We start from the raw sequence: 10,507 nt of genomic DNA on the forward strand, positions 1-10,507 counted from the left end.
TATAAAATCTTAGAAGAAACATCTGTACCTGTGATAAATCCAAGAATCACAGGCATGACTATATATTAAACAATTTAGAAATTGTCATAGATAACCAAAGAATATGATAGTTGCTGATATATAATATTCAGATGTAGGAAATTGTGCTGTGTACTGAACTATAGATAGATCTCTATGAGGTTCTTGAATTTTAACTTTTATGGAAAAGTCAAAGGTAAAGAACAGAATCATTATGACATTGAAAAAGTGTCAAAAGGAGAAGGGCCAGCTGGTAAATCATTCCAAGTCCTCAGAAAGCTTATATTCCTCAGTGGGGACCCAGGACAAGCCCACTGATGGATACAATGTTTCTTGATGGTAGACTTACATTTTAAAAATTCTCCTTCATTATTTTCATGTTCCTCAGGGGAAGTCAGGCTCTGATGGAATTGGCTGGTGCTAACTAAATCCACAAGAGCCTATTGGTCAACCTGTTTGCCAATTAACTAATTTGGAGTGGAAAAAAAAATAGTGCTATTAAGAAATCTGGAATGTTTGTGTTCTGTCAGAATTTTTTCTCACCTGTGAAAACCTGCAAGGAAGTCAAACAAGGTCAGAACAAAGCTTGATGGGTCAGAATCCAAGAAGATGTGGCATTACAGATAATCAGCTGAAGTTGAAATGATTTGGACACTATGTCTAGGTCCTTTTCAAAGGCTCAAAAGTGCATTTTCGGTGGAATTTTAATGCACTGTGATGATGGGGCTCACGTCTGCATAGAGAGTCTCACCTTTAAATAATGTTCTAAAGGTGTCTGGAAGTCCCCTTTTTACTAGAGCTTGCTATTTTGGTCTGAATTTTGATGTTTGATTCTAAAATTTCTTTTATAGCAAAGTCCTACCAATACGTTTAAGAGAAGTCTCCCTCATGATATTTATCTATCGGCTTTCACTTCTTTCTTTAAACACTGTTATCTACTACCTGGGCCAATGACCTTTACCTTTATATAATTTGGATCATTATGTGGCAGGGCGGATGCCCTAGAAAGGCTGGAATATTGCACTCTAATGCAACCGCGACACGTGGGTTCCATTTTGCCAGCACTTAGCACGGTAACACTCCACTGGTAAGTATGTTGGCAATGGACGGACAGGATTTCTGCTTGGTGGATCCTTTCTTGGTTACAAGGATCAAGTTAAAGAAGAATATTGAGCAAACTGAAATTTCCATATCGCCTATAGGCAAAATTTGTGAGTTTGAAGTCATGGTTCAATTTATGAGGACTGTCAGCTTTTATCAAGAAGTAGATACTGTGTTCTTCCTTTTCATCTTCATATCTTTAGCATCTATCACAGTGTTTGGTAGGAGGTAAGTGAAGGAGATAATTCTTCGTGGATTTCCCACATGTCTACAGGTCTTGGGAGTAGACACGGACTCACTTATTCTGAACTGGTTTTTAAAGTACGTTTGTAGAGCAAACTGCCTTGGAAGAGTGAGAAAGTGTCTCTCCCAAGAGCAATGTGCATGCCTGGTTTCCCTCGGGTCCCTCTCAAATGCTGACACTGCTATTACTATTGCTGTGAGTTAGGAAGTCCTTTCTCTCTGACCCAGGAGTCTCGTGACGTGTACCAGCTTCTGTGAAACTGTCAGGTTAGCTTAGCTTCAGACTAGGAGAAAGTCTCACTGAGATCCTCCTTCTGGAGGGTAAGTGCTCAAAACCAAAACCGAACGAACAAGATTATTGAATAGATGAATAAAAAAAATTTAAGGGCTTAATATTATTCCAGATAATCAACTACTACCCAGAGGAAGACCCCAAGAACTTCTATTTGCCAGGAGTTATTTCGCAATGTATTTTTGTCAAAGTACCAGTGTGTGCTAGTCAGCCCTATGTTTATTTTAGATATCAGTGTTGACTTTAAAATGTTGGCAGCAGTATGTTTGGACTTGGCTAAACATGGGGTTGTACGATGGGAACCATTTATTTATTTAAGCATTACCTAGTCATATAGGAACTACAGGCTTTGCATAGTTTCTACTGGTTTCTGCATTAGTGCCCCTAATGGAGGATACTATAGTTTTGGTACACAGAGCTGAAATTTTATTCTCTCTTTCTAAAAATAACCAACGAATTACCTTTAGAAAGTTGTTTGCATTTGGAACCCAAAAACACTGACTTTGGTATTTATTTTTCCACTCCCTCCAGAAGTAGATGGATTTTTCTCTGTTTTAGAATGCCTGACAAACCTGAGCTTGGGAACACTTAACCCAGAGGAAGTGACCCAGGCTTTCTCCATGGCAGATGGCCAAGCTGCCACCTGCTCCCCTCCTGTTCAACATGACTCCAAGATCCTGGACCAAAGGCTGGTGCCAGGCAGCTGGGGACCCAGAGAGAAAAAATGCTTTCCAAGGGTAAACAGTGATTTAAGGTCAATCACTCATAATTAGCTTAGAAATTGCATAGTGTGTCAGGAGGATAAAACGTCAAGGATCGAGGAGAAAGAGTTTTGCTTCTGGTCTGGGGCCCCTTTTCCTGGGACTCTGGGCAAGGCATTCGACCTCTCTGAGTCTTGTTTTTCCCAACTATAAAATAACAATAATGATAATGGTGATCATGATGATAACACCTTCTCTGCCTATATAATAACATTGTTTTTAGCATTACATGGAATAGCTCAATTGTGTTACCAAGTGTGACAATCATATAGCCCTTTTCTCTATGTTTTGTTTATGAATTTAGAAGAGCCAAGACCATAAAAGTCTACATTAATGGAGCTATTGTTAGTCAAGAATATACTCTCCATATTCTTTTTGAATTTTTGCTTCCCATTTTTGAACTTAGCAAAATATCACTCTAAGGATTAAAGCAAATGTGACCTTGAATGCTGTCCATATGTGATTGAAATATTTAAATCATGACAAAACCTATTCATTTGGAGGATAACTAAATCACAGCTGCCAAAACCAAACCAGAATCAAGTCACATTGGATAAACATATATAACTTGTTATTTCTTTCTGACTTACTAGATTTTCTTAAAGGCATTAGAACTTGGGCAATTATCCTTGACCTGATTTGCACTAATTAGAAAATGAATGGTACATAGAATGGCTGCATGAGAGTTGATCTCTTTCTGCTATGAACCAGCTCCCTGGGTGGGGCAGGAAGACTTCCCAATTCCCAGAGAAAACAGATTGGTCATACCAGGAGCTGGTCTCTGTAGTAGCAAGTCACTCTCAGTATGACAGGACATTGTGAGTTTTGACATAGAATGGGAGAAGAATGATTAACAAAACATTCATTTACTTTGTTTTTGTTGTATGGTGCAACCCTAACATTGAGACCAGTTGCCATGGAAATATAGGAAAGGATATAAATATAGATCAGACAGATATGAATTTAAAGAGATATAAAAGCCCACAGAAGGAATAAGTGTTCCTTTTTTAGAATGGAGAACTTCTCATTTCCTTTTGATTTGAGCCATCATTCCTGAATGCAACGCACTTGTTCTAGTATAAAATTTTAGTGAAGTGGAGGTAAGGAAAAAATAAAGAAAAACCACCAGAGAAGCATTTTTAAAATTTCTTCAACTTTCATCTTCAGGATGGTCTGTGAATGGCTACCGCCATCTTATCCCGTTGCCTTAATAAACTGTACTCACCGGTTTCATGTTCTGATGAGATAATGCTTTTTATAAAGGGCTATGGCTTGGCTATGAGATAAAGTGGTGAATGACTTACGTAGAGATACGTTATCTCCAACTGTGACTTGCTTGTAACTTGCTGTGCATAGATATCTCGATTGTTCTAGGACTGCCATATGTGTTGCATGTACTGAAGAAACAACGACTCTTGAAACCACTCAATAAATGACACAGTGTGTTCATCATGAATTGTGATTCTACTCTAAATACACACTGCATGTTTTATACACAGGATTCTTAAATATATTGCCTTGTTGATCAGCCATATGTGTTTTCAACATAGAATAACGCAGGCATCCCATCTTTTATCATAAAAGCCAACAAATATTTAAACAAGGAGAACTCAAAGATGTCCCCATTGGCCATCAATCTAGCTGAAAAAAAGGTGAATGTACAGAAAAAAAATGTTTTCTTGATTATCACCATGTTTATTGTTCTCTGCTACACAAAGTTATCAATAATATTAGTAAAAAGATTTTAGGATTAAATAATATTTATCTTCCAATGAGCCTCATAGAATCTAAATTTTCTGATAATACCATTCACTTTATATTTACTTTCATTTGATTAATGTGGGTAGAGAATACCTTTTTTTTTTCTGGACATGTAAAATTTTAAAATATTCTTTAAGGGAAAAATTGAAACATATACAAAGGCAGAAAGAATAATATGATAAAATCTCACACCTCCGGTGTTCTCCTTCAACAAATAGTAACACATAGCCAACCTCATTTTACCCATACTTCATATCATTTTATCCAAAAATACCTCTGTGTGTATTCTAATGGATATGTGTGAGTATCCAAACAATTGCCACTCACAGAAAATGGGCTTTGATTTCAGTGTTGGGAGAGTTTGGCGGAATATAAGCAGAAGAGTAAGAATTGTCCACTGAGATCTAACAATTTGCCCACAAATACTTGCAGATTTAAGTATTGATTTCTGAACAGAAGGATCATTGTATTCCCTGATCTTCTGCAATTCCAGTTGGCTGGCATCTGCAGAGGTCATTTCTCACTTCCTTTGGTAACTGTGGGTGGATAAATGGTGACTTGGGTGGTTAAAGCCAACTTGGGGAACTTTTGGCCTCTGTAGGGGCTAAAAGAGCAGGCTGGCTTCCTGTAGCCATAAAGGAGTGGGGAAAGCAGTTCTGGGATCCTCTGGCATGCAGGGGATAGTCCATGTTTCTCTGCTCTGTGCCACTTCTAGCCCAGCCACTTCTTAGCAGTCTGTCCTTGATTTTGCCTTTCCAGGCCCCGTGGTAAAAATGATAGAAAGAAAAGGAAATAGAGGAGACCCAACCCTCTATAATGGATGATGGACCTTGGTAGGGTTACACATCATTTTCATAGATGTTATCATGTTCACAAATAACCCTAATGACACTGGGTAGGGAAGATTGTGCCTCTATGGTGAGAACCCTGGGGATCAAAGCTAAGGGACTTACCAAGATCAGACAAGAGGGGAAGCTGAGGCCACATGGTCCCCTGACAAGCCATGGCTGTCTGATTCTTCTGTGCTGCCTCTGAATGAAAGCGCTTTTTAAAAAAATTCTGAAATCTTTATAAAGGATTAAGGAAAGAGTGGGAATGAATTTGCAGTGTAAATATCTAGGAAGGAAACATAATGGTAGGCCTCCTCTCCTTTCTCATCTTCTACTCAGAATGTAGGAGTCCCTGGCCTCTTGTGCCAGGATTGGAGTCATTAGGGTCACCGCCACATTAACAGTAGAAATGGAGTCACTGTGTTGATCTCAGACCCTGAGCAAAAAGAGGCCTGTGGATTCTTCAGTGCAGGCTGGCCATGGGTTTGGATAAAGAAACATCCCCTCCTTTTGATCTCCTGAACCTCTATCATTTCTCTCAGTTATGAATTTAGACTCCAAATCATAGCAATCACTAGTGGTTCCCGTGAGTCTGTCACCAAGGGAGACCAAAGAGAATTTCCTGTCACATTACAATGATTGTAGATAAATTGAAAATAACCTTTACGCTTATCCCAACTTCAAAATATGGCAGTTATTAGACTTGCAGCTGGCTCTTGTTATTTAATGTTTTAATCGTGACACGTTATTTTTCCACAAAGTTTTAAAAGTAATTTTGATCACTGTATTTTTACATAATTATTTTTCCATTGCAATTGTCATCTTGGGTATTTTACCTTATACATTTAAACACATTAGTCTGAGAAGGAGTATGGGTACCAGTCCATGGCCACCTGAGTCCACAGTACAAGTAAATATTTTAAAAACTTACTGTAAAATATTAAATTATTCACTGGGAACAAAATTTTATAAACATTCATTTTAAAGAAGAGAGAAGTTGGGACAATTCCTGAATGTCATCATCTATTCTATTGGTATACTCGGTCTAAGGAACTCTTGACAAACAGTACAACTGCAATAAATATTCATAGAAATTATAATCCCTTTTCCTTTTGGAAAGATGAGCAGAAGGCTGAAAACACACCAAATTGGGTTCATGGAACACTTTCTAAAAGGAGAGAAGATTTAAGATGGAGAATAAAGTGGAAAGGGAAGGAATACTGGCATGCAGGAGTTAGCCACCGGTGAGATTTTACCTTGAAGAGGACGTTCTGCCTCGAGTCTGAAAACAACATCTGTCTTTATGGGAAAAGCCATGCCCTGCGCCAACCCTTCTGTGTCCTCTCAACCACAGGTAATCAAATTGTGCATGAAGTAATTTTATAATTTCATTTTCAACTGGTGAGCACTAAATTATGCATTAGATCTGTACACATGAGAGAATATATTTGTTGTGGTAACATCTGCTAATATGTGCTTAGTCTCAGAAAACCATTATATCAAAATTCTTAACCTGGGCACAAAAACAAAAGGGTCTAGGCATTTGACTACTGTATTCTGATTGTTCCTATATACCAGGGGACTTCAGGATTCCTACATAGATAGGATTTGTCAAGTAAAACACTCCTAATGATTCAATCTTCCATTTTGCTTCTAGAAATCATTTTTGTCTGATGTGCTATTTGGTCTTACATATAACCACACTGGGCAGAACCTTTGAGAAAAGAGTTTGAAAATTGTCAAGTGCTGTATGCAGAATCTACCATATGTGATTTGCACTGTTCCCCTGGTAGCTTCTATTTTTTATGATGCTAACTTCCATGGTGGTGGAGACAACCATATTTTTTCATGTCCCCAAGTGCTTTCCCTGACTAATCCATCTCCCTGGTTTCAGTGCCCATTTATTCTCTACAACCTAATATCTATGAACTCATCTGTTCCTTGCAAAACCTTCATGTGGCCCCTCTCCTCACTCAGGTTGAGCTCAGTGCTTCTCCTGGAACCAGGAACTGTTCTCACATCCCTACCCATTCACTCACTCCTTTTCTCCCACCCTCTGCTCAACATTGCACATCTTGAAACTGAAATGATGCCTTTGAGTTATGGACAAAAACGAGGTCTTCAAGGTTTTCTGCAGAATTCATTGAATGAAAAGTGAATGAAGCAATCACGTAAGACAATGAGATGTGCCAGCCAACATGGAGACTGAGAGGTATGAGGAAAGGTATGAGGCCAGTTGGCCCCGGCCAGTCTCACATTCAAGAGGTTGACAGGGGTTTGTGTGTGTGTGTGTGTGTGTGTTTGCATGGGGCAAATGATATAAAGGATGAAACCTTTATACCATATATACATACTTTCAATGTAGCAAGTATGAATATCACTCTGCCATTTTATAGGTGTTACATTTCTATAATTTAGAAAAAAATAATCCTGCATTTTCACTCTAAAATGACAGAAAATTCCATGACAGTCATATTTGGCAGACTGAGTGTTCATTCAAGGTACTCCAATACCTGGGGTGCCAGAAGTTTGTGGGGTCCCTATCAGCTACTCCATCTGCTGTGGCTCACCAGGTTTCCAAAGCACTGGACAGATTGCATGACCCAGTCAGAACAGAGATGCCCCTCAGGGTGGCCACTCCTCTGCCACACATGGGCCCGGAGGGAAGCACTGAATTTCTCAAACACATCTGGAAGACATTTCTGACAGCCAATTACACACCAAGGAGCACAGACCCTTCCAGAAACCCGCAGGATTCTGAGTCCACCCCTACTCCTGGCCTGAGGAAAAGAAACTTCTTTCTCAATTAGGCAGCGTCTGTGTCTTCAGTTCCCGAGCCCTAACCTCCATGCCCCTTCTCCAGGGAACACAGTCTGGGCAACTTTTTGTTTTGAATGTCATGGGTCAGCAAAGGAGCTGGAGACACCACTTACTGGTTTCTTAATAACTCACTTTATTATGCAGTTCTTCAGAAGTATTGTGTCCCCCCTGCTCTCCACGCCCCCCTCCCCAATCTACTGGTGGCCCTGAGCTTCCCTGATGTCCCAGCCCTTGTTCACTCAGGAGCACAAGGACACAGGGTCTTGGCAATTGTCCTAGGTTTCTTCATCCTGTTCATGACTCCAAAAACAACACGTTTCTCACTCAAAAACAAGCTGGAGGTTTCTGTTGAGACTTCAAATATTTTCCCAGAGTCTGCTGTAAAAATAATAAGGTTACATTTTAATTTTAAATGATTTATCCATGTGAGTTCTTGTGTCAAGACCCTGCTATAGTTTTGTTTATCGTACAAAGAAAATCAAGTCTGCTTCTAAAAAAAATATTTTCCAAAATATAAAACAAATGAGCATCCTGCTTCAGAATGAAATCTCAGGAAGAGTCTACATTTGTTATATAGAAGACTCCAGACAAATATTTATAACTCCTGCCCACAATTTGTTTGGCAATTTGCATGGTTTCGATAATCATTCACGATAGTATTGTTACTCAGGACTTAGCATTCATGTCTTCTTCCAAATATTTTATTTTGGGGTTATAAATGAACTTTCCGTTTCCAGAGATGTATTGGACAAGGGTAGTCATGGTAGCCCCCTCTGTGTTATGCTGTAACCTGAATTCATTTTGGAAAGAGTAGGAAATTCCTTAGAGGGGTTTGGGAAGAAAAAATATTTTAATGATCCAACCCCATAATATTTATATCCTCTTACAAATAGTTGTAATTAGGTCCCATTTGTAACTAACAAAACTAAAAAATCTGCCTCCCTCCTACCAGTAGGACTCCATTTTAAAATAAACATTATACACAAATGATTAATATTGAAGACCAAAAAAATTGCTTATCTCACGAATGCTCCTGCATTCCTGCAGTGCCATCCGGAAAATTCCACCAGTGCCAACTGAGTTTGTGAGAACCTGTGATGAAACCCAAATAGGGACAAGATGTGGTGTTTGCATTTGAAAGAATGAAAAATTGTCTCTGAAGGAGAAAATGCTGTGGGTGTAAAGAAAGGTGGAAACCAAGGAAGCCTTGGAGAGAGTTTTCACTGAGATCCGAAGGAGCTGGCAGCAAAGATCCTTCAGGGCTCTGCTGCAGAGCCGGCTGAGGTCCAGAGAGGAGGAGGGACTGCAAGGTAGAGGTCGCTGTGGGCCACAGACTTGTCCCCTGGGCAGAGTCTACAAGGAGTTTGAAGTGTTAGACTTTATCTATTTAATTTTTGAAAAGATTATATATTCACAAGATTCAAAAGCATTAGAGGTCCTACCAGGTTTATTAGGGAAAAATCTCCTCAATATTCCTGCCTCCAGCTACTCAGTTTTCAAGCCTGGAGGCCACCGACATTCCCAGCTGCTATGTGTCCTCCAGAGCAATTTCAAGCCACCAAGCAAAGATATATTTTATACATATGCATCCTTTCTTTCTTTCTTTTTTTTTCTTTTTTTTTTTTTGCTGGTAGAGTCCACTCCCTAGATTGATCTGCCTTATTTTCTTGCTGCCATCTGGGAGGAAGCATATAGGCTATGGATTAGCCATCCCTAACTTATTCTGTGTCAAGAACCCTTTTGGCATTTGGTGAAGCTTAGGAATTTCTTCTCACACTAATGTTTTAAAATGTTGACAATACAATCCTCAAAGAAAGTCGGTTATGCTGGAATATAGTCATAAACATATTTGTATTTAGAAATATATGGACTTATGTATTAATGAATTAAATAACAAGGTCTATCAGTGAGCTTAATTACAACTGTAATTTTGGGGGATTCAGATGAGTATAAATGTTATTTCACAATCCTGGCCACACTTGTAATGTGACATAAAGTATCTATGATTTGTATAATTGCAACAATGTAAGGACTTAAGTCATGAGTAAAGATTAATGATACCTTAAAAAAAAAGTATCTATGATTTTTGTTGGTAACAAAGACAGCTATTGGCACTTTTGTGGTTTTCTGTCTGCCTCATAATTAGAGGAAGTTATAAATTTCAGCTAGAGACAAGAAACACTACTTTATATGTACAGTATTTCACTACTTTATATGTACAGTATTTCCCAAACATTCACACATATTTGTAGGGTATATTCTTAGAAGCGCTTTTAATACCTTCATAATTAAATGCCTGTTGTTAAACTGCCAGAAATATACAGTCATTTCTGCTTTGAATGAGGGTGTGTTAGTAAGTAGTTCAACCTTAGGCAATCTGAGAAGTGAAAAAAGTCGTATTTTGGTTTAGTTTTACTTTGCACTTATCTCATACCAGCACATTTGAAAATCCTTTTTTTTTTTTTTGTATTTAAGAACCTTTTTCTTAGCCAGGCATGTTGAACATACCTGTAATCCCAGTGGCTCAGGAGGCCGAGGCAGGAGGAATTCAAGTTGGAGGCCAGCTTCAGCAACTTAGAAAGGCCCACAGCAACTAGTCCCTGTCTCAAAATAAAAAATAAAAAGAGAATTTGACTATGTGGTTCAATACCCAGTACAAAAAAAAAAAAAAAAAAAAAAAA

At 38.7% G+C, this 10,507-nt stretch overlaps 2 long non-coding RNA genes across 2 annotated transcripts; one reads left to right on the forward strand and one right to left on the reverse strand.

Moving 5' to 3' along the window:
* Positions 1–21: 21 nt before the first annotated feature.
* Positions 22–10,367, forward strand: LOC125613546. Its single transcript, XR_007344085.1, has 2 exons — positions 22–1,105; positions 6,127–10,367. It is a non-coding gene; the product is annotated as an uncharacterized LOC125613546 (long non-coding RNA).
* LOC107143316 lies at positions 7,936–10,400 on the reverse strand. The gene is made up of 2 exons (XR_007344084.1): positions 10,335–10,400; positions 7,936–8,204 (listed from the first exon to the last, which is right to left on the reverse strand). It is a non-coding gene; the product is annotated as an uncharacterized LOC107143316 (long non-coding RNA).
* Positions 10,401–10,507: the final 107 nt, after the last annotated feature.

The sequence above is a fragment of the Marmota marmota genome, unplaced genomic scaffold (assembly GCF_001458135.2).
Source record: "Marmota marmota marmota unplaced genomic scaffold, marMar, whole genome shotgun sequence".
NCBI lineage: Eukaryota > Metazoa > Chordata > Mammalia > Rodentia > Sciuridae > Marmota > Marmota marmota.